This window comes from Topomyia yanbarensis, chromosome 2 (assembly GCF_030247195.1).
Source record: "Topomyia yanbarensis strain Yona2022 chromosome 2, ASM3024719v1, whole genome shotgun sequence".
In the NCBI taxonomy this organism is placed as follows: domain Eukaryota; kingdom Metazoa; phylum Arthropoda; class Insecta; order Diptera; family Culicidae; genus Topomyia; species Topomyia yanbarensis.
In genome coordinates, this window is record NC_080671.1 from 177,124,464 (window position 1) to 177,149,796 (window position 25,333).

At 38.4% G+C, this 25,333-nt stretch overlaps 1 protein-coding gene across 2 annotated transcripts in view; it reads left to right on the plus strand.

The window, feature by feature from the left end:
* The first annotated feature begins 735 nt into the window (after positions 1-735).
* The window catches only part of LOC131682226 (uncharacterized), a 500,520-nt gene continuing 475,922 nt past the window's right edge, over positions 736-25,333 (plus strand). Inside the window, exons 1-3 of one of the 2 annotated variants that reach the window (XM_058963559.1) lie at positions 736-859; positions 931-996; positions 1,065-1,182. The gene's annotated coding sequence lies outside the window, so the exon portion shown is untranslated. Of the gene's footprint in view, positions 860-930; positions 997-1,064; positions 1,183-8,871; positions 8,977-9,492; positions 9,807-25,333 lie in introns of those variants that run through there. The other variant, XM_058963558.1, reaches the window with a different exon arrangement.

Consider the following 25,333-nt stretch of genomic DNA (forward strand, 5'->3'; position numbering starts at 1 on the left):
CTAATGATAACTAAATTGTAACAAAATTTGATATGATTTTATCAAAGTTAAAACTAAATGAGATATATTTTTTTCCAAAAGTAGAAACGTCCTCTGTAAAAGAACTGTACTAGATATAACCATCTAATGACAGCGACCTAGTAACAAACGATAAATTCTTAAATTGATCGTTTCATAATAGATTATGTTATAATATTGATAGTATAGAAAACTGTCCGCAATCCATTTTGCATTCCGTTATCCGAATATAACTCCAGTTGTTATAAATATCAACCATAGTTATAATAGTATTATTGTTTTGTTATGCTCTTCTGATCGGGTAACACCAAGGTGCGAGAATCGATCGTATTGGATTTTATAAACGCACATATCCCTGCTTTTTCAGCACACATAAAATTTTGCATGAAAGACTCATATAATATAATGAAGAGAAAAACGATTACCGCGAGTAGGGAATAGGGTTTTCAACGGTTAAAAGAATACATTCAATAAAATTATGGATTAGGTCTAATAAAGAAAAATATCTATCGACTACGCATTTTGACGGGTTTTATTAAAATATTTACACCAATTGTTGGCTGCGCTACACCGACCGACGAGCCCCACACGCCCCACATATAAAACAACACACACCGACAGTGTACCAAATAATCCCTTGCCAAGGGATCGTCAGCGAATCTGAAGGTGACCCACCATGGGATGGCAAGCTGTACGAGCGACCAACGAAAGGAAAAAACAATTGGCAAAGCGAGTGCAGCGTGTTAGCAGAGCGTCTCAAAATTATTTTTTTAAATCTAACTTAATTATTATACTACCTAGTGGATTAACTAAAACTTATATCTAAATTGTTACTACTTAGGTGAGAAATGATTTATTGAACTTATATTACTTGAATTAAACCTACAACTTAAACCTAACAAAAAATTACAGCTAGGGTGTATACCAATCACGAGTATAGTACGGATAGGTTAGTGATTAGTACGTACATAGTTCAAGGTGAGCTTTCTTTAAAATTGCTATTAGTGCTGTGGATTAAATAATTACTCCGCATATTTCGAATACAGCAGGATCATATATCGCACGTTCAGGTGCTTATGACTGATTAGGAAAACTACTGTACTAGAGCTACGTCATACCTGCGGGTTAGGATACGCCGTTGCCCGACAGCTAGAAATACTAAGCGTAAGTGAAACTAATCTATACTTAACCTAATTCATACATTGTTTACTTATATACTAGGAATTTTTTAATCCTAATAAAGGAATTCGAGGATTTATAAAACTTAATTATTTTCTGTCGCTGTCGAGTAACACCAATATTTTATACCTATTTGATTTAAAATTAGAGTTAATACTATAGACCACCACACCTACAACCTACAATTGCTCACTAGAAAAGATCACTGCTTTTAGAAAATGTGACGTCACCTACACCAACACAATCAAATACGATAAATATGCTCACCTCTGTACTGTTTACCAAAACACTACCGTTGAATAAGATTACCATCCGCATCTTAAAAGATGCACCATGTGTTTTGATAGTCCAAAGCGTAGTAGCGAGACTGTTCACGGTGCAGGAATTCCGTGGACAAACTTTGAAAAGGTTTACCAACAAATTTTCACCCTAGTGAGAAATTTTGGGTTTTACCAAATTTTCCTCCTTAGGGTGAAATATAGCATAGTTTGAAAAGGTGTTTCAATTCAAGCGCAAGAAATCCGTTAAAAACTTCAAGGTTGAATGTACTATTTGTCCTTCCGGATCAACAACATTGAGTTGTGGCTATTCTTCCTCGACCAATCTGAAGAGTCATTTGAAGGTAAGTCAATTTTGTGTGGCTATGAATATTTTATCTGCGAATAGTCTATACAAGTAATCCAACGAAATCAATGAATAGTTTGTGTTTAAATTGAATATACTATGCAGCGACATTAATTTCGGTTGTCTTTCATTGGGCCATAAGTGCAAAATGTAAATAAACTGGTATTACGAATTTTCTCAAGGCGCCCAAACACCTCTCTAAAAATTAATCCTAGTGAAAATACATTTGCTTTTTATTACGAACCATGTTAGTACCACAATAATCCACCTATACCAGAACTAGGTCTACTAGAAGGCTTGTCAGTAGGTTTTCGATAGTCATGGATCATGGAATAGACGAAAGATTTGATTGCATGACCAATGGGACATACTACCGTTGCTTCGTTTAGTTCATTGGATTCATAGTATTCTCAAACATTGACATTTAGAATCTTGTCCAAGATAACGAATGATCTTTCCGCTGGACCAGTCGACACCTCGCGTTGGAAACTTCCATCCAGTAAGGTCTCAGCAGATCCTGGTTTCGTTTCACCTCAGATGATTGACATGGTTACTGCAGCACAACTGTTCTTCACTCTTCTTCGTGATGGTCAGCTGTTTATTGCTGATAGGCCTGCAGTTGACCAACCTTTGCTGCAACGCGCTGTACTTGGATGGATAGTCAGTGGTCCTGTATCTCAAGAAGCTCCATGTTCTGATTCCACCAAGGTTGCCCTGTTGGGTACGTCAGATCATTTGGACCAGCAACTTGCCAAATTTTGGGAGATTGAATCGTGTCCCGACACTCGAGGCCTTTCCAAGAAGGAACTGGCCTGCGAAAAGTATTCTACTGAAACCACTACCTGAGACGGATTTGGCCGATTCGTCGTACGACTTCCTAAAAAGGAAGAAGTTTTGAGTCAACTGGACGACTCAGAATCTACTGCACTGCCCAGATTTCATTGGTTGCAGCTACGATTAGCGAGAAACCCTGACCTGAAGGGTCAATATTGTGATTTCAAGCACGAGTATTTGGGGCTTGGGCATATGATTCCCGTAGATTCGTTAACAGACAACTTCCTCATCACGCAGTTATCAAACCAGTACACCCACAAAATATCTATTGGATACGTTTCGATTAAAAGTTCCTGATTTTTCTACTGATCATCCCATTACGAAGCGAGTAGTGCCATCAGAAATGGCCAAAGTGATTGACCCATTGGGAATGTTGGGGCCAATCATTATCAAGATTTTCATGCAAATGCTCTGGAAAGAGTAACTTTCGAGGGACGCACCGCTTCTTGATCATCTGAAGGAAAATTGGCAAAATTACCAAGCCGATCTAACTGCACTGAAATCTTTCTCTGTTCCACGTCTGGTGAAGGTACCGGGCTCAGCAATCAACATTAAGCTCCTTGGGATTTGCGATGCAAGCGAGCATGTCTTGCATCTACATTAGGAGTCTTGGCCACGACGGGGTGGACGTCACAGCTTGTCTACTCATAACCATATCCAGGGTGGCTCCAGTTCACCATACGACTGTTCATCGCTTAGAACTTTGCTCTGCTGTTCTCCTCAGCCATCTCTACTGCAAGGTGATTGAAAGTCTCAACGTTGGTACAGATGCATTTTTTTAGTCTGATTCCATGATCACGCTACATTGGCTGCATAATTCACCCTTCATGTATAAAATTTTCGTAGCGAATCGGATCGCGGAGGTCCAACGCATCACCGACGGTTGCACCTGGAATCATGTCGCCGGTTTAGAGAATCCGGTGGATATAATCTCCCGAGGCACTAGATCCAGAGATCTCTTCAACCTATCCCTGTGGTAGAAAGGTTTACCATGGTTAACATCGGAATGGCCGGACAGTTTTATCAAATTTGATGCAACGAAATATCCAACGCCAGTTCTCGAAGAGAAACCTTGCTCAAAGGTTGCTGCCGTTGCTCGACCAGTCGTAAACCCAGATCACTCTCTGTTTGAGCGATGTTCATCTGTGACGAGATTGTTGCGAATTGTCGCTTACTGTCGGAGGATCATTCAACATTGTAGATTGAAATTGTTAGGCAAAATTCCGTGTCATCGCTATATCCAATAGCTGATGAACTGTCTCGTGCAGCATTTGGACTCGTGGTTACAACCTAAACCGAAAGCTTTCCCCAAAAACTTGCTTTTGTACACGAAATTGAATTGAAAAAGTCATGGCGAAAACTTGATGCTTTTCTCCATGAAGGCGCACTCCGCGTTGGTGGCCGGTTAAATCAACCGCTCTATTCATTTACGCGAAAGCATCCACTAATACTCCCAGGAGCTCATCCGTTTACCAAACTTATTTTGGACTCTGCTCACAAACAGTTGATGCACGCAGGCCCTCGGTTGATGATCATTCACATCCGAGAGCGTTTTTGACCACTAAATCTTCGTAACCTGGCACGAAAGAAAGATAGATCATGTATACTAGAGTGCCCAGAAAAATGATGAATTTTTGAAAACTCAATCGGCCCACCCCTGAGTCGATTCCTAGTCCCACCAGGAGTACTTGCTCCAAATTTGAAGCAAATCGGACAAGTCTAGCTAACGGACCAAAGTGCCTGAAGTTTGTATGAGATTTTTCGACAGTTTACATGGAAAAAACACACTAACTCGCATTGTCGCCGCTAGGTGGCACTGTATGCATAGTATTGTCATTGTAAGTGAAAATAAGAAAGATCATTCAATTGCCTACCATTTTGTCGAAGGCTGCTAGTGAATCCGGCTTTGTTAAAAGAAGTTATTAAACTTTTAACGAAGTGATGTCTGAGTCAGTTTTGCATGGGGCCTATCAGTGCATGGTTGTGTATCGGTACTCGATTCCCGCCAACTATACATTTTTGTGAGATAATGGTTAGATTTAGCTGAACAGTATATTCAGAATAATTGTAGTACATGATACGAGTTATATTTTGGTTAGAACATTTTAGTTCTACCTGTGACCGCATAGAGGGCGCCAGCACTAACTTTTCATAGAAGTGAGATAGAGTATTAAAATGTTCGAAAGAATTATTTAAAAATGCTTGTTCTACAACTTTGTAGAAGACACTAAATCTCTATCTCTTTCCGTTGAAAAGTTAGTGTTGGCGCCCTCTATGTAGTAAAATGTGGAACTAACATTTTCTAACCAAAACATGACGCGTATTACTTACTATAAATCTTCTGAACATAATATTGACCTAAACCTAACCATTATATCACAAAAATGTTTAGTTCGTGTGAATCAAATACTGATACACAACCATGCACTGCTAGGCCCCATGCAAAACTGACTCAGACATCACTTCGTTAAAAGTTTAATAACTTCTTTTAACAAAGCCGGATTCACTAGCAGTCTTCGACAAAATGGTAGGCAATTGAATGATCTTTCTTATTTTCACTTACAGTGATAATACTATGCATACAGTGCCACCTAGCGGCGAAAGTGCGAGTTTGTTGGTTTTCTCCATGTAAATTGTCGAAAAATTCATACAAACTTCAGGCACGTTGGTCCGGTAGCTAGACTTGTCCGATTTGCTTCAAATTTGGAGCAAGTACTCCTGGTGGGACTAGGAATCGAATCAGGGGTGGGCCGATAGGGGTCATTTTTTCCTGTCACTCTAATGTATACAATGCTACCGACTGCAACCCCGTCCTGAAAGCCAGTTGATGGGCCAGCTTCCCAAAGTCCGCATAACACGAGCCCGAGCATTTCCCAGCACAGGTGTGGATTTGTGTGGGTCTGTTCTAATACAAACACGCTGTACGAAGAAGCAAACTGATTCTACCATCGCGAGCCTACATCGCATTGTTACGAAAGCCGTACACCTCGAGCTAGTCAGCGATCTTAGCACCGAAGGCTTCTCCGCTGTATTGAAACGTTTTGTGGCTCGCCGTGGGAGACCAATCAATGGGTACTGTGACAATGCCATGAACTTCAGCGGGGCTGAACGGGAGCCACAAGCGCTCCTGAAGCAGTTTCTCAACCAACAGCAACGAGAAAAACCTGTTTTAATCCACCTAGCGGTGCAATTGTGCCTTTCTCATTTCTCTAAACTATGGCACGGAGGCTTTTTATGTTCAACATAATTGTGGAAATGTCCATTACATTCTTAGTACACTTTGCACTTATACACAATGGCATGCCAGCCACGAACTTGAGTTGACGGTGAAACACTTGAAATAAAAAAATATAATACTCCATTAGCCTAATCAGCATTAGATCAATGTTATCTGCTTGCTAACTCATTTTGTCATGCGGGGGTGGGTATGTGAGGAGGGAGAAAGTCCCATGAACGAACGACTCCCGAGCTTAAATTGGTATGCTTTGTGATATAGTGGTGGTTTAAAGATGATGGGGTTGAAAGGGAGGGGTATGAGGGCTGGATGGGGTGGTGGTCTGAGGGGTGATTTAAGGAGATTTTTAAAGGAGGGAAGTGAACAGTAGAGGGGGGGGGGGTGTAACCCCTCTCCGTAAACAATCAACTACGCCCCTGTTAAAATCCAGAAACCTTATGAAAGTCGAAAAAAAATTTTGGCCCTCCGGGATTAGGTTGACGTTTTTCAGAGTGATTGCATAACCTTTCTATATGAGAAAGGCAAAAATGTGCCAAAATCCAAAAAAGTGAATCGTCGTCAAATTTTTTTTCGAGTTTGCATCAAATCTCGACGTTTCATGCACCTTGAACACATTTAACATCAAAAATAAAAATTCTATTTTTAATTTTTCCTATAGTTTATATGAGAAATTTCTGTGTGGCCGCACTCTGAAACCCGTAATTCCGGAACCAGTATTCCGATCGATCCAAAATTCAATAGCAGCCGATGGGAAGGTTGCACCTTTCATTTGAGACTAAGTTTGGGCAAATCGGTCCAGCCATCTCTGAGAAAAATGAGTGACATTATTTGACACATACGCACATACATACACACACACATACACACACATACACACACATACATACATACACACACACATACAGACTTTTTCCGATCTCGACGAACTGAGTCGAATGGGATATGACACTCGGCCCTCCGGGCCGGGATTAGGTTGACGTTTTTCAGAGTGATTGCATAACCTTTCTATATGAGAAAGGCAAAAAGAATGTCGTTTTACGCGAATGTCACTGTCGCGTTTCACTTTATTCCCACTAATGCTTCTACATTTGGTGGCCTATTGAAGCATCACCTCTGCCGAGTCGTTAGCACCGAATCCCTAACCGGTGAAGCAATGCAAACGGTTCTGTGCCAAATTTAGAGCTGCCTCAATTCTCGGCCATTAACAGCTGTTTCTGAGGATCCCAGTGATTTGGGAGTCCTTATTCCGAGACATTTTCTGGTCGGATCAGCACTCTAATACATTTCGGATCCCGACCTAGCCAGTGTTCCGTGATACAGAGTTTCGATGAGGCAAGAATTTTTTTATTTCGATTATAGAGGTTTTTACCTTAAGGTCATTCGCCTCTTCGGGTTAGAAAAATCTCCTATAAAAAAATTCTAACCCTATGTGCGGGGTCGGAACTCGAACCCAGGTGCGCTGCGTACAAGATCATCGTTTTACCAACTACGCTACGCCCACCCCTAGGTGTGGCAAGAAATTCAACGCAAATGTCAACAATTTTGGAAGCTGTGGTCAACGGATTACCCCCATCAACTACGTACGAAGAATTTATACCGGCAGTCGAACATTTTGGTCGGCAAGCTGGTGCATTTGAAGGACGGCAACTTGCCCCCGCTCAAGTGGAGTCTGGCTCGAGTTATTGCTGTGCGTCCTGGTCCCGATGGGCTGGTTCACGTCGTGAGTATCAATGTTCCGTCTGGCGCTATCTACGATCGATCGATTTTGAAGGTGTGCCTCCTTCCTATCAACGACACCTCTCCAGATTCAGCTACCAATTCCGAGGAAACCGGTGGTAATCCCGACGAGGAGCAGATTCAACCAGCAAAAACGACAGAGGACAACGAATTATAATTTAGCCTAAGAATGAATTGTGAATTAGACATTTTGTAAATTATTAATATTTTGAATTTTAAAAGGAATTAGTATTCCATTGGTGGCCGGTATGTTGCGTCCGCAAATTAGATATATCTATCAGAAGCTATCCCGTCTGCAGACTACAAACCAATATCTAGCGAAAGTAGAAAAGTTAGGTAGCATTAAATTATAAGAGGCCCACCACAATCGCAATAAATGGTCAGTTCTTTTCAAATCGTTTATCCGTTCAGTTCAAATATACCTACCTACATCCACACCCGAGAAGATTGCACTTTGTGCATCCCCCAACTGTCGAATAAAGTATCCCGCCGCGGACAATGTTTACAGTAACATATTAGTAACATAACAGTAACATAACATATCGTAGATATGACGCAAAGATCGACGGCGGTCTTACCCTCGCCTTGCTTTTATTTTTATTGTAGAGCTGCCACTCTAACCGGCTTTAACGAGGGGTCCTCTTTGGATGGTGCATGGAAAAACTCTGACCACTCTATCTTGAGTTTATCTTTGCTATTACAAATGGTTTTCAATCATGTGGAAAGTCAGTCATGAGAAATGTTGCCAAATTTTCCAAGCCTACTGCTAGACATGCGCATCAGCTGCCATTGCAGCAGTCAACTGTCATCTACCGCAATGTTTTGTTTGACATTCCACCATATTTGCTTCTCAAATCCCCTGAATGGCTTGTCAGTGGCGAGCTTTCATAACTGCTACGAGCTTTTTCGCAGCACATCGAAATGCCTCTCTGAGTATCCTGCAGGAATCTTTTACGGTTCTCTCCTATTCTCTCGTGCGTGTTTCTGTCCGACTCTGGCACACGCGTTCGGCTCCCGATTGGTTTGTTTTCCTTTCGATTTGCCCCGATTTTCCGGAAAATTGTACGTGGTTTGCTACTAGCTGTGGCGATGTAAACATTCCTTCGCTGGTGGTTCGTGTCAGGATTGGCCCGAAGGCGTCGGGAAAATTGCTTTCGCTCTCCGCCCGTCGTTGTCGTCGTCGTGGTTGTCTCTTTGGGCGTTGTGGAAATGAGGCAAACTCTGAACGGTGGAGATGTGCTGGCGTTTAGTTTTGCAGAGATTTTCGACCTTTCCGGATGCTGAACGGGACTCGCGGGCGTAAATCATTCGCTGAAAACCCTGGGATAACATTGAATTGTGTGATCATTGTGAGTGGAGTGTTCTTTGCTGCTGTGTGAGTGTGACTTCTGCCGTCCGGAACTGGGAGCGGCACGGGGAGGCAATTACCTTCTGACAGTGGCTAAATTGTTGGACGATAGTTTATTGAGGAAAACCTGTGCCAAATCTTACATTTGTTAGGCCCTTCTGTTGCCAACGTTGGCAAATAATCAAGCTGATCGAAAGTTTTAAGCATTGGGCACAAAGGATGCTGTGCTGTGTGATATGTAAAAGTTGGGTGGAGTGAGCCACGAAAAATATTTTGCATGTTTCTTTGCCATCGATTTGCGGTTTGACAGCGAGTGGGAAAAATTAAACCATTCCAAGTTGAGTTGTGCGAGAGCGAACGGAAGAGCAAAGCTGACAGAGGAGGAAAAACAAAGTTTTGTGTGACGCCACACAGCATCCAACTTTCTGCAGCCTCGGTTACAAAGGGTGGAAGTGTCGCTACCTCCCCAAAATTGTATTCATCTAGCAGTTAGAGTGTATATTTTGTGTAATTTCAGTGAGTCGGAAATTCCGGATGAACAAAGTTTTGGGTAAGGGTCATCTCTGGCCGTAGAAGTGTGTTACTATAGTGAACCTCAGTGCGACGGGGAGTCACCTTTGTCGAAAATATTTGTGTTCCATTCAAGTATTCTGTAGAAGGTGTTGGGAGTTGGTACTACGTTCCAGACTTTCTCCCACGTTAGTCAGTCAGTGAGAAGGAAAGTTCGCAAACAAATTGTCCTTCCTGTTGGGGATTTCAATGTGCACCGTGAAAGACCATTCGCTTGGATATAACAATTGCTGGCAGACCGAAACCGGAGAGCAGTGAGAGGTGGGTGGTTTTTTACCATTTCCCTAATCTTTATTTATCTCACGTCTCCCGTAATATTACCTCATTGCAGGCACGCGTTCGCTTCGTTGCCGCGTTCAGGTGGGAGCGATTTTTTCATTTCGCTATTTTCTTTCGATTTTTATTTCACGGGAAATTAGTTGTGATAAACTTTTGCAGAAGTTTTCAAATGAGACAGTGCCTTCGGTAATTGGTTTGGAACTCGCTGTCTCAATTGAGCTTATTAATTTAAAAACAAAAACAATCGTGTTTTCTGTTTATCAGCGTTGGATTGAAGTTTTCCTTAACTTTGTTCGCTTTATTGTTTGAAATTGGGAATAATTTCGAAATTACGATTAAAATTATGCCTTTGAATCAAACGAATAAATCATTTAATATTCGAATGGTGAACGGCGCACTACAAACCGTTGCTTTTAACTCTGAGTTATGAACAGTTGACTAAAACTTAACGGTGTTTCAATAATTGCTCATTAAACAGTGATTTGTACATTTTTAGCAATTTTGAGTAACACTAACAATGTTTTATATTCAATACTTGCGAGTATGAAGTCGACGTTAGACGATTCACTTTATGCGTGCTATTGTTTGCACTATTGAGCAATGTATTTGAACTATATTACTCATATAGTCCATATCTCCCCAGGTACGATTCAATGTTTTTTTCTGAAACATGCTGTACTTGAGTGGTGTTTAGAACAAGTCTCGGCCTTCATGACATGCCATATTGATTGCATTAAGATTGGGGCTGAATGGTAGCCACATATCTTTCGCACAGAACGACAGATGTAATCGTAACCAGTTCTGAGGTGTGGCACAGGAAGCAAATCATTTCAAAATATCACATTAGGTTGTCATACGTAGGAGGAGATGCTTTCTAAAACGCCAAATAAACCGTGTTTATTTTGTAGTCTTATGGAATGAATATCGGGTCCAATTTTGGACCATCCTAAGCCATAAATCCAAACACTATAATAGTATCGGGATGCTTTGTCAAATACACATTTTTGTACTAGTTGTCCTGGGTCTTGGGTTGTCTTTTACCAAAAGACAGCTTACATAAAAAAATTGAAATTGGACACGAGATTGACGGTAAACATGCTTTCGTCTGTGAACAGGTTCACTGGATTATTTCGCTAGAGGAAGTTCAAAATCAACTTACAGCTCTCGACTCGTAGCTCCCGGATACTGTTAGGTATCAGACGCAATATTTTCGTGCCCTTAACTTCGCCTCGTAATTTTCCTTTGCGATCTTCCATGCCGCTGATCTCATACTTTACTTCATCATTTTCGTCGTGGAACGTACAGGAGGACCCAAAGCTTCATTTTGATGGCAACGATAACTCTTGGAATCTAAGCTGACGATCGAAAGAAGTGAAATCTCGACTTTTCATGCATTTTAAAGATATTTTGATATCCTTGAATCACACCAATATGGTGAATACTTTTTTTAATCGCTCGCACAAGATTCAGAAAAAAAAAGCCAAGCATTCGTTTAGCTGCGTTTGTCTAGCTCTGTGAATCATACGAGCCTCCATCGAAGCCGCTAGGTGCGCTTGATCCTAATCTCACCCATTCCTTTCAAAATATTGTATCTCCTAGAGTGTATGGAATTCAGCACTTACATTCTATGTACATAATATTTGAAAATAAATTCCTAAAAATTGTTTTGTGATTGTTCTAGACCGTTAAAATACCTTCAAAATTGCTAAAATCTTGTTTGATATTTTCTAAAATTTACAGACAGAGTTAAAAATATTCAAATTCATTGAATGAAAATTGATCATATTCAGCCGCATTCATTTTCAATATTCAGTGACGCAGCTGAAAACGTCAAACGAACAAACCGCCCATTCATCCATGCAGATTTTCATTCGACTCCGATTATTACACGAAGCGACCGTGCAGCAACGAATCAAATGCATCAAAGTAGGCCCTGGCACAATGTAAGCGATGATGATTGTTGTTTCATATGCTTTACCGGCAATTGAAAACATTTTTCTAGATAATTAGTAAAATGAATATATTGTACGATATTCAACTGAATGAATAAGGATGAGTGAATATTTTTTCTATTCACCGCTAGTCGCGTCAGGTTCATTTTCAGCCGTCAAAAAAGAGCTTCGATTATTTTTAACTCTGTTTACAAGACTCTTTGAAATTAGTAATATTTCTCTGAAACTTTATGACATGTCGTACATAAAGCATGCAGACATTTTTGGCCAGACTTTCGTAATTTTGTAAGTTTTTCTCGAAATATTTCATTGAAGCTTCACGAAATTTATTTGGGGTTCATAGTAATTTCTTTGAAGTTTGAAGGAGTTTTGCACATCTTACAGACACCCCTTGATGTTTCAAAGATTTTCCAGAAATTCTTAGAATATTCTTGAAACTACGTGAACTTTTCATAAATTCTCAAGATTTCATTTAAGGTCATAGGAATTTCTTCAAGTTCAGTTCAGTTTGATTGAACGCATTTCTGAAGCTCGCAGAAACACCCCTAGCTGAAGAAATATGCGTGAACATCATGAACTCTCTGCTTTTCTTAGAAATTGTATGAGTGCATAAAAACTCTCTGAAGTTTGAAGTATTTTCCTAAAGTTCATACAACCTTCGAAGTGCCATCCTTAACCATTATGTGTCCGACGCGGTACCCAAATACCTTTTCAGGTTTCAATTAATGAAATTTCAATGTTTATCCATAGCTGGAAGTTGAAATCATTAAGACAAGCTTTTAGGTTAATAATATTGTTGATATAGTAAGGGGGGAGGCTCCAGAATTTTTTTACTACGTAACAGGCCGACGAGAGTACCCGTGTACCTACCCATAAAACTGAAATGCCAATTACTAAGGCAATTTCCAACCGTTTTCAACATTTTTGGATGTTTTGGGTTCAGAAACTCATCCGCTTTTGGACTTGATTAAAATTAATCGGGTCAATTCATTCCGTGCCCGTGAATCCTGATTTCCGGAAGCATGTTCCAGTTCTCGGGTACTATTTGTGAATTTCAATGGAATGCTGGCAATATGGGTACGAAAATTCTTGGAATTGCATCAGCAGGCTGTATCTCGTGGTTGGAACCATTTGGTTATTTGAATTTGAATCAGGAACGGACATTCCCATGGGGCCGTGAGTGGCCATTCCGAGGTCAAATTACCATATGGACTTCCGAGTAACTTGAGGAGTTTTGATACTCATATTGCTTGGACATTATTAAAATTTATAAATCATGCACAGATAAAAAAAACTCATGTAAAATTATGCTAACTATACTGCACATAAAGGGAACGCGATCAATAGTGTAAAATTATTCGAGTGATTAATTTTACATTGGCCACAAATCGTACTTATAAACAACTTACGTATGTGTTGGTGACGATACCGACATAAAAAAAAATCCGTTAAATAATACCAAGACTTGAACCGACAATCATTGACTCACCAGAGACACTCCCTTATCGTCGATGTATAATAACTTAAGATAATGGATGCATGACGAAATATTTGATATAGGTATCCGATCTACCTAACCTGCACCCGATTTCACGCATTGAAACACCTTCCAGCTTCAATCATTTATTTTTTTTCTCGTTCAATACACTTCCTTTCGGCGTTTTGCAACAGTATGATCGAGTTTGTTTTACTATTTTGAACTTACTAAAGAAACACTCTCAGCGCGGCTATAGAAAATGGGAAAATATACTTTTGCATATAAAATATTTAAAATAATCCATAAAGAATTGTAAAACGATCCATAAAAAAGTTGTTCATATTCCATAAAACAAAACTGAAAATCCATAAAACAGTGTGAATGATTCATAAAAAAAGGATGATTTGATCCATAGATCATGTAAAATTGAACCATAAAAACCAAAAGAGCACTAAAATAGTAAAAAAAGAGCAATTAAAATCAACCAGTGCCCCATAAAATATTGGAAATGTTCTATAAAATGTTACATTTTGCGCCATAAATTAACTGACATTGATCCATAGAACATTAACGATGTACATTAAAACACGTCGATATGTTCCATAATATCGACAAAAATGTTCCACGGTATTACAAAATGGAGCAATAAAATATCAGAAAAAGTTCCATAAATTTGATGAAAATGTTTGCTAAATAATTTTTCTTGGTCCATAGAAGATGTAAAAATGAACATTAGAAATGCTATGTATTGATTCATATATCGAACGTTAAATTATGGTTCATGGATATTTACAAAACGATCGCTAAGAAGAGAAAATGCAAAACGATCCATTAATATGTGCTTATGCACCAGAAAAATTAAATTTAATGAATTCATGCGAAATTTTTGCTATTCGAACTAATAATAAAGTATATTACATTTGGTTGACATTCCAAACTACAACAAACAATGCATACATTATAGCTAGAAAACTTAAGCTTCCGTATCCCACTAGTCAGGTAACTGACCTTCGCTAACCTGAAATCATTGTGGCAACTATTTTAACCGAAATAAACCGAATCCGAGAGCGGAAATGTAAAATTATTAACCAAAGTATGGTTAACTGACAAAATAAGTCGTGCTAAATAATACTCATAACAGTGACAGTGTTTTAACAAGTGAGCTTATACTGGGAGCTAGTGTGATGCGGCTTGGCCGCATATCCGAGGCCAAGGATTCGAAGCGGCGCAAAGCGATCCGTTGGACGAGGCATTGATTAACCCGTAGCTGGAATTGCAAGCGAACCTGTGATCCTCTCGATCAAATCACCATTTTTTATGGATCATTCACACTGTTTTATGGATTTTCAGTTTTGTTTTATGGAACATGAACAACTTTTTTATGGATCGTTTTTCAATTTTTTATGAATCATTTTTGTTGTTTTAGCGGCGCAAACTTAGGTCTGCCCTTTCTCTTCTGTTAATAATTCGGTCGCTTTAACATTTATCCCTCAACTCTTTGCATAATATGCCGGTCAAAACCACCTTCTTTCGATCTGTACTGTAAAATAAGTGATTTCACGAACTCTTAGGGATGTAAGCAGTACAACTAACACAAAAAAATGTGAATTTGTTAATTACTTATTAGCTATAAAGAATAAAAACTTAAGAATCTCGTTTTTTACAATAAATTCAGACGTGTGTGAACTAAAAGTCCTAGAGAACAAAAATTTTCTTCGCAAGTATCTCAAACATTGAACTAAATAATAGATTTTTTGCAGAATTTTTCATAGGTCAGTTTTTCCGAAAAAATTATCAAAATATGCAAAAATAGAGTTTATATTATGTTGCTCCATAAAAGATTCTGAGAGACAGTGATAATTTCTCAACTAGCATAAAAATAGATTATGTGGTTTTTGAGGTCGCTGATTACGATTCTGCTAAAATTTAAAAATTTCAAAATGGTGGCTACAAAATGGCAACCATTTTTTACAAAATTAGCAAATTTTGTTTCAGTCAATATAAAACTCGATTCACGGGGATTTTTTGGGTCGCACAGTCGCCATATTGGATTCGCCATCTTGAATTTGACACTTTCGATATTAGAATCAGAATCAGCGGCCCCGAAAACCGCCTTGTAAATGTTTTAGGAAATTTAGCCAAGCACAGTCGCCATATTGGATCTGCCATTTTGAATTTTACGTTTTTGACGTCAGAATCAGAATCAGCGACCCCGAAAAAACCCTTGACGTATTAGGCCAATATAGAAAATGAAATTTAGCCAAGCACAGTCACCATTTTGAATTTTAAAATTTCGACGTCAGAATCAGAATCAGCGACCCTGAAAAACTATATAAAGCTAAAAATAACAGCATTAACAATGAAAAAAATCGCGTCTCAAAGGGTTAGGGCGCACAGTGGCGGCTCTTCAAACAAAAGTCGGACAAAACTTCAAATGTTACCTAATTTGGCTGAAAATCACAATTTAAGCTAATTTTGAGGTGCTGAGCTCATTTTTGATGTCAAAAGTCGTAAAATATTAAATGCATTTTTCCATACAGTGTCATTGAACCTTTCTTATAACTATGATCCCGTTTTCATGATAGATTTTTCGTTACTGTTCACCAATGTCAACAATATCATAAAAAATGCAGAACACTACTTAAAAACCATTGTTGAACGTGTTGGTTTACTGTAGATTGTCTAACTATTTTACACAAAACACCATGTGTCTCCATATCAGCAACAAAGCTTCAAAATCTCCTTAAACCTTTTTGCGCACCTAGGCGCAGAACGAGACCATGATATTCGAAAAGTAGAAGTAATTTCACATAGAATATAGACTATGTGACCGTTCCGAAATGATTCCGAAATTTGTACAGAATACATCAGTAAACAAAGTATTTTTGATCTGACCACCTTAAACATATTTAAACTAAAAAGTCATAGTTCCAAGCAAATTTACCAAATGTATTTTACTCACTAACCAAGTTCTTTAGTTCCTCTACACAATGAAACTAGTTGTGCTAAAATCGAACCAAAATCAAAAGAGCAACATGCATTTGAAGTGAACAGAGCAATGGTGGTTTCGGAAATGAAAATCATTAAAAAATTCGGACTTTGGTACGTTTAAGCTCGTGTTAAAAATCGTGTTCTTATCCAATGATCATAAAATTTCGAATATACTTCATTCAATACATGAGAAATTTAGGAAAAATATAAAATATCAATATTTCAAAAATAAATTTTTGAGGTTTTGGCCAGCCTCCAGCCACTGTGGGGCGTCTGGAGTAAAGTGCTCAAACCGAGAGTTATTTTGTTTTACGATTTTGAAGACAAAGTAACAATCGATCTTATGTGTAATGTTAAGAAAGATTTATTTATACATTCATTGTGTACGAAAAAAAAATAATTTCAGTCACGCATGCGAGCGTTCCAAGAGTAGACGTCCAGCCTATTCCACATCGAGGAACGACGCGGCGAATACGATAACTCTTGATAAAATTGTCTGACACATGAAATTCAATGAGATTTGTTAAGCTAAGACATGAATCTACTCGATAAACCAAAAAAAAAAAACGAAAAATGTTCGAGTTTCGGAAAATGGCTTCATGAAAACCCAAAAATATCAGAACTAAGAAGTTTGCTCATTTTTCTTCAAAATAATAGCGAGAATTTTTTTTTTTTGATTTTCTGAGGTTCATCAACAGGCTATACATATTATGCATTCTCATAAAAAATCCAGTAAATTTGTTGATTAGTTTTTAAGTTATCATGTTCGCCAATTTGAAAAACGCGTTTTCGAGAAAAACGCTATTAAAGGGTGTCCCACACCAAATTGCATCACGGAAAAAACGCTGTAGAAAATGACCCATTGTATATTTCTCGATAAACATATGATTACGGCTTAAAAGCCAATTGTCAAAATTCTCTTTGAATGGAAATTCCGGACAAACCGACAATCACAGACCTTGGTAGTAAACGAGAGAGAAAAGCTTTCATTAGCTGTTATGTACTGTGCATAGCCAGTAACGGTTTGTCCGGAATTTCCTTTCAAGGAGAATTTTGACAGTTGGGTTTTAAGCCGTAATCATATGTTTGTCGAGATTTCTCTTGAAAATTTGGGTAGAAGTAGTTTAGAGTGTGTTATTTACACTGTATTTTTATCGTTATCAGTTTTTCGAAAATGGTTGCCGGTAGATTGAAATCTGCGTAATTTTACAGCAAATACGCGCGAGGAATGCATGGCTGTTTAAAACAAAAGAAGTTCAGTGTGGCCACCGAGATTACGTGAGACTATTCTAGCGGTTAAATACTAACAATTAAGCGGATAAAAAGAAGTCGATTTTTTGCCCACTACACCAGACCCCTTAACACCTGTAAATTTACAATAGCGGTCTCAAGCATCAAACCATCGCATTTTATGGTTCCCTTTCATTTGAGACTAATTTTGTGAAAATCGGCCAAACCAACTCCGGGAGACTGATGTGAGTTTGGTAATTTTGATTTATGACAATGTTTCCCTGTATCGCCAGAATCTTATATGGTGGTCAATGTAGCCGACGAGACTTTGAAAGGTGGTGTTAGAGAAGGGATGATGAGGGGTGCAACCAACTGCATTTTATACTTTCCATCTGAAACTTGGTTTGTGAAAATCGATTCAGTCAAAACCGACGTCACCTTAATTCTGGAATATCCCCGAAACCACGTCCGGGATTATCAATAGGGAACAATAACTTCAAAGAATGTTTGATTGGCCATCAGTGATCTAGTTATGCAAATCGAAGTAGTTTGATGCCCATTTCAATAGATTTTGAACATTTGAGGTATTACGATTGTAACGGTTTATATGGGAAGTTCCTGTGTGATTATACCAATAAACCTATTACTCCGGAACCAAAAATCAGATCGAAATGAAATTCTATAGCAGTCATATCTTTCATTTGAAATCAAGTTTGTAAAAATCGATAACGAATTCGCTGAAAATACACACATACATTTCCGATCCCGTCGAACTGAGTCGAATGGTATACGAGGCTCAAATCGGGCCTCGATTAAAAAGTCGGTGTTTGGAGCGATTGCAGAACCTTTATATATGATAAAGGCAAAAAAAATAATAAGCCTTGTAAATTGTTTGGTTTTTGTCATACTTCATTCTCCCAGAAAACAAACAATAGAACTAAACGAAACTAGACGGCCTCGTTTTCCGAGAACTAAATTTACATTCTTGACCACTGTGCAATGGTCGTCATATATCAAACAATTATCTATTGTGTATTTTTCTTGCTTGACCGAATTGGTATATTCAGATCAGTGGCGGATCCAGGGGAAGGGTCTTGGGGGCTCGGACACTCTCCGAATTTTTTTTACTTGTTGAAGAATTTGAAATCAGTTTCGATTTTATATTAGTATCAAACTTGGAATCATTCCAAACAAAATTTGAGGAACAAAACTGATACTCTTTAAATAAAATTATTACGTATTACGAATTGTACAATGTTCATTTTAAAATAAAAATTTCAGACCCCTCCCGAAATTATTTTCTGGATCCGCCTTTGATTCAGATGGAATACTCGAAATCAACACGAAATATCTAACAGATTTAAAAATTTAGATGCTTACTTATAAGAAAGTAAGCGTAGGACATCAACATACCATGTTCTTTCCCGAGAACTACATTTATCTCAGATTCATTGCGATGACGTTGACATTTTGAAAATGTGCATTGGAAAAGGCACATGTTATGTTTCACGCACGTGTAAAATTAAAACGATACCGAAGATATCGTGTCAGTGTTTGGGATTTGATCAATTGCGGTCGGTGTCAGGGGCTCGGTCGTGGTATGCAAAATATTATTGAATTCGAAATGCTTGCTATTGTGGGGACCCTTCCCACAAAGATGACGTGAAGGTAACCGCAGAAATGCGTTAACTGTAGCAAATATCAAAATTCTACTCCGACCGTCTTCCGGTAGGCAGGATATTCCTATTGCTTACTAGCCACAGAAACAGCAAAAATATTCTCTAGCTGCAAAGTCAACGAAGCAAGTACTCTCTACGAGTATTAACCGCAACTTACGAAGAAATCTGTCATACACGCCTGATGTGTGGTACGATCAGTGTTTGGAATTACCCTAAACATTCCAAACAATTCTATTGTAAAGGTCATCGATCGAAGTTTAGTATCACGAGAATTTGCAATACCTTTAATAATCAATGTTCTACTAAATTGTCTTCAAATGTTGAATTTCATCTCCATGTTTGTGAATTTTCAAACTGGATGGAACTTCGCGAACAACATTTTGCTGACTTTGAAGGTTAGATTTTAGCAGGTACGAACGCCTTCTCAGCTTCGAATGATAATTTGTTTTTGTTTATGTGGTCCGGAAAACTAAAAAAAAATGAATGAGTGTCTCGATATAGAAAGCGCATCAGTTGATTGGTCTATTGATTGTGTTTTATCCACATCTGATTAAAATTGTTTTATGATATTAGTTGTAATAGATTGATTTCCGTCTGGTTACAGAATTGGGACGAAGAAATCTGACCAGTATAGGGGCAAAGCGTTATTTTCCAATCGCATTTTTTTACTTGAGAATCGTTTGTAACGGACTTAACTTTTCCATATTTTGACATAATTCTTTTAATGTTTTCTAGTATAATACGAGGCGCCAGGTCGTGTAGGTGTACTTCAATTTTATCGTCATCTATATATTCAGGATCTTGGTTTTAACGTTGTGATATTCGATACCGTATTACATGTTGATCTTCGCAATGAAATTTTCTGTCTGGGCTAATCTTTTAGAGTTTTTCGGCGGTGTTTTCAGTTTTCATTTTTTACCGCTTTGATTTTGGTAGATCTTGCAAAATAGAACACGTTGCATGAAAGGGTAGACTGTTGGCAACATCTCTGGATTTTATGAATATGTGACACGGAAAAGCCGCCAACTTACCCCAGCCCCGGGGTAAGTTGGCGGTATGTGTGGGGTAAGATGGTGGAATGCCAAAAAATAAGCAATCAAATGGAAATTCAATTACATCAGTGGTCCTTGTGAAATATGCCGATTGTCTTTTCAATAAAAATGTATATTATTCGACACTTTTCATTATATTTCAGTCTCAATACCCCGTCATTTTGACTTCAACGCGTACTTCATATTCAAAAGCAAATTTTCGAAATTCTTCAGGCGATTGGCCGGAATAATTGTCCCCTGCATTGACGAGAGACACAAGAAAAAGTTTCTCTTACTTTAGAGTGAATTCCAGAAATGAAAATATTTGATGACTATTTTTGCACTATAAATAGTACCGCCAACTTGCACCGTGTGCGTCACCGCCAACTTACCCCAACCGCACTTTTCATAAAAAAGGATTTAAAAAATTACTTTTGTGTATAGATAGGTGTAATATCTATACGGATACTGAAAGCTCTTTTCACGCACTATCGAAAAATATTATCATTTGGGGAATATATTGAAAACCACCTTAAATAACACAACATGTATAAAATTAAGAAAATTTATAAATTATGCTCAAAAACACAATATCGCCCACAGCTTCTACAAAACAAAATGTTTTGCCACAAAACACATTGGATAATGCGTTTCCCATTACTTGAGGTTCACAACGAGAGACAGCGCTTTATGTGTAATAGAAACGGAGAAAAGAGGATTCCACCAACTTACCCCAAACGCCAACTTGCCCCGGGCTCTCCTATAATAAAAATATTCTATGTTTAAAAGTGTAGTTCTCCGTCAACAGTTCGTACAACCCCCGTCGGGCTGTCTCTGTTTATATCAATTGCGTTGGTGTTTGTGTCATTCAGTCGAGCATCACAGGACACTTGAAAAATATACACAACTTGGCTACTTAGTGGAACAAAATACATTCTCACCTCAATAAATAACAACTGAACCGCCGACCTATTACTTTTTTCTGTCCACCAGCATTCTCCACATATTTTCTTTGAATTGACCACATTCAAACCATAAACCCAGACATTTCCGCTGGTGAAATTATCCACCTACCACCCTTCAACACCTAACACAGATAACAAGGGCTCAGTCCGCACTCTCCCGGAACCGATGCAAAACGGATTCACCGTATCTGCTGTCGGTTTTTCGTACAACCCTACCGTGTACGATATTGGAATGGTTCATTCCTTTCTTTCTCCCGGTTGCTTCCCACAATAATGAGGAAAGCATGGGAATTCGAGTGATAAAAATAATAACGGTAATAAAATGCCTGCAGCAATAAAAAGCCATCGCCAAGCGACTACCGTCACGCCGCGCCGATGCGCTGACGACAACTAAGCGCTTTTGGCGACCAACGACACCGGCAACCGCGTTGGTCCGACCCCACGAGCCATAGGAGAAAGGAAGAAAAAAACCGGCAGCAATAATTTTCATTTTCTACCAAGCTCCAGAGACACAATGAGAGGAGGAAATTTCCCATTGCACGTTGCTACTGAGCAAGGGGCGAATGTTTTCCTTCGTCGGCGGGTGGGAGGCAATCTAATGAGCTGGGATGCTGTGCAATGTCATGTTGGGTTGGCAAGCGAAGAAAAGCAAAGTTCGGTACGGATGTGAAAATAAAAGAAAATGTTTCATTCATTCCCACCAGAGGATGGTGGGGTGCAAGAAACTACATCACCACCGACAGTGATACTATCCCGAATGTTAAATTTCCTTTTTGCACGATAGAGCAATGGAAGGTAAGGTGTTCCGATTACTTCACAGCTTTGCCAGTGAACTGATCCTGCCTGACCTGTAACAAAAGCAGTAAAATCTCTTTATTTTGATGCCAATTCCAATCCCTAGCACGCAGATATGTTCAGAACGATAAAATTTAAAGACAGGAGGTTTTTGATAGTGCTTTTGTGGTGTTATTTCCAACGGAATCTAAACAAAGGCCGAGTGGATTACATCTGCATTTGATAGCGGCAGGGCATTATCATTTCAGCTTTTATGTGCTGGAGTAATTTCATTACCATTTCAATTGGTGATTGGTGTAGTCATTGAGTCTCGGTATTTGAAGTACAAAACACTCCTGGTAGATTACTGCTCAATTTCTCGAGGTCATCGGGAGACACAGTGGTTATTTGCACGAGATGGTGACCGCACATGAATCGAGTGGCGATTCTAATGAAGTTTTGGATGCAATTTATAAATGTATCGAATTAAATTAAAACCTTCTTAGGAAGAGATATAATGAAGTACAGCGCATTGGTTTACTAATCGAATAATCTTTCGATCTCACTATGATCTCATCAAAAATTAAAACACCTGCCAGGTAGACACTTCGGCTGAGTAAGGCGAATCTTTTAGGTTAGGAACGGTGTCTACTGTTTTAATAATTTCTTGAATTTGTTTGCTCGACTGAGCCGTGGTCTTTCTATATTTGTAACGAGTGGACAAAAATACGGTTGGGTAATTGGTACCACATGGTTTGGTACCAGCTGTTTTAAATTCCTACCGAAGGAAGACGTGACCACATATTTTTCACGACAGAAAATCACGAGCTCGGCTGGGATTGAACCCAGACTCACTGGGTACAGGAACCGTAACTCGTACCACTCCACCACCGTCGCCGTCTGAATCTGGCCTAGATATATAGGGTAAGGTGGGGCAAATCCGAGCTAGTAAATGGTTTTGGCTATAAAATGCTCATTTTATATCGGATCAAGTCGTTTTATGTATGTATGGATGTGTGTGAATGGGTGTTTGTGAAAAAAGTCACCTCTATTTCTCAAAGATGGCTGGACCTATTTGCCCAAACTTAGTCTCAAATGATAGGTACAACCTTCTCATCGGTTGCTATTGAGTTTTTTTTTATTGATTGGACTTCCGGTTCCGGAGTTATGGGTTGAAGTGTGCGGTCACACAGCGAATTCCCATATAAAGTTATGCCACCATGATATCAATATGGTGCAAAACTTATTAAAATGGGTTGCAAAATTAATTTGATTTGCCACTAGATCAATAATGACTAAAAAAGCTTTGACTACATTGACCACCTACGACCTACGGTTCTTGACTTCATATAAGCAGTAACTGAAAAATCCTCAAAAGGGGAGTAAAGGAAAATTTCAAAATCTATTTGGTGTATTTGATGCCAAATGTCTTTAAAATGCATGAAACGTTGAGATTTGATGCAATCTCGATTTTTTTTTTTTTGGAAAATTGACTTTTTTGGACTTTGGCACATTTTTGCCTTTCTTATATAGAAAGGATATGAAATTACTCTGAACATCGTCAACCTAATATTTTTTGACTTATATAGGTTTTCTATATTTAAACATGGTTGTTTTTTTCATTAATCTAAATTAGGCAAAAAGCTAAGCTTCTTTCCATACCACCAGGACTTTGCGAAATCGAAAATGAGACAACGACCTAGGACAAAACGTGAATGTAACAAAGCGTTTTCATTATTCCATCCATTATTCCATCCGTACACTCCGTACAACCCTGGTTAACAACTTTGTCGCAGACGGTAACTAGCCACGAATTTAAAAAAAAAATAGTTATAATGATTTTAAACTAATGGTACAATCCAAATGCAGAAATTTATTACTTTTTCCAACACTGCCGGTGCATCACCGACATCGACATTATAAACTTAAATAAATGAGAATATATTCATCTCAGGAACTTGGTACCTTTGAATGAAATGTTCAGAATGAATTGCTGAATAACATAGACGTAGTCAAAAAATGGCCGTGATTTCCAGTATCACTAAGCCATTTCTTTCCTATGTCAATCTGCAACTATTTCAAATTTGAACCAAAACAATCAACTGGGTTGATAAAAATTCGTAATATTTGAAAAAAAAATCAGCTATCTCTATCATACATTTTAAATCACACCTTTCGACAATATGTGGAAACCAGGAATGTCCGAATATTTTCAAAGAAATATTTTTTTTCGAAGAGTTTGAATTAGTTTTACTATGTGTTTGATACTCATTTGAATACGATTAGTGGTATAGATTTATCGCGTACTCTCATCAATTAGAGCAAAAAGCTTAGCCCAAACTTGGTCTCAACACTCTTGAGCTAAATCAGTATCAAATACTGATAAGAGGAAATTTTGCAAATTCCTCAGCTTACCAAAGTTAGATATTATGCTCTTATAGTACTAAATGATTTACTTTTACTGGTTACAGGTGAACTATCGAAACGAGTGATTCGTAGAAGCAAGAAGTAGAGCAAGTCAGTTCTGTGATCATACAGCATGTTACGAAAAACCTTGCTCTGAAGCCGCTAGAGAAAACTCGTCTATGGAAATAAAATCCAACTCACAATCTATATAGTTATAGCTACTGTTCAATCAGTAATAACAACGGCAAAAGCTATTACCAAATCGGTCAGCACCTTGAACAAGGAAACTAACATCAACGAAGGCGGTTTCATTCTCGTGTTCCGTAAATGTAAGAAACAGGTAATAACATCTGCATTATCTGTATTACAGACACTTTATATAACAGACTAGCGGAGAGAAAATCAGTAAAACTAGCAACCATGAATGTAAACTGGTATCGCGGAAGCTCCTATAAGCTTTGCATGGGCTTCCTCTTATACTTCCCCTCTCAAAACCCGTTCGTTTGGCTGCACTTTTTGACACTTCGCTAGTCTGTGTATAAAGTGTCTGTAATCTGTATGAGTGTACACTAGAGTGGCTCGCGGTTGTATGGGGATACATCAAAATGATTTAAACTAGTGGGCACAGCACTTTTTGAGTTCATTTTGTTGTCCAAAATGCCTGTACAAAATTTGGTAATGGTTGATTGCTTCCCGGGTTTGCGCATTGCGTTCAAAGTTTGCATGGGATTTTATATGGGGAAATCAATTATTTTGCATTTACGTTAACAAAGATCGCTATTTCACTGAATATGAAAAACTAGCTTTACAAAAACATAATTCAAACCCTGGTTAACAACTTTGTCGCAGACGGTAACTAGCTACGAATTTAAAAAAAATAGTTATAATGATTTTAAACTAATGGTACAATCCAAATGCAGAAATTTATTACTTTTTCCAACACTGCCGGTGCATCACCGACATCGACATTATAAACTTAAATAAATGAGAATATATTCATCTCA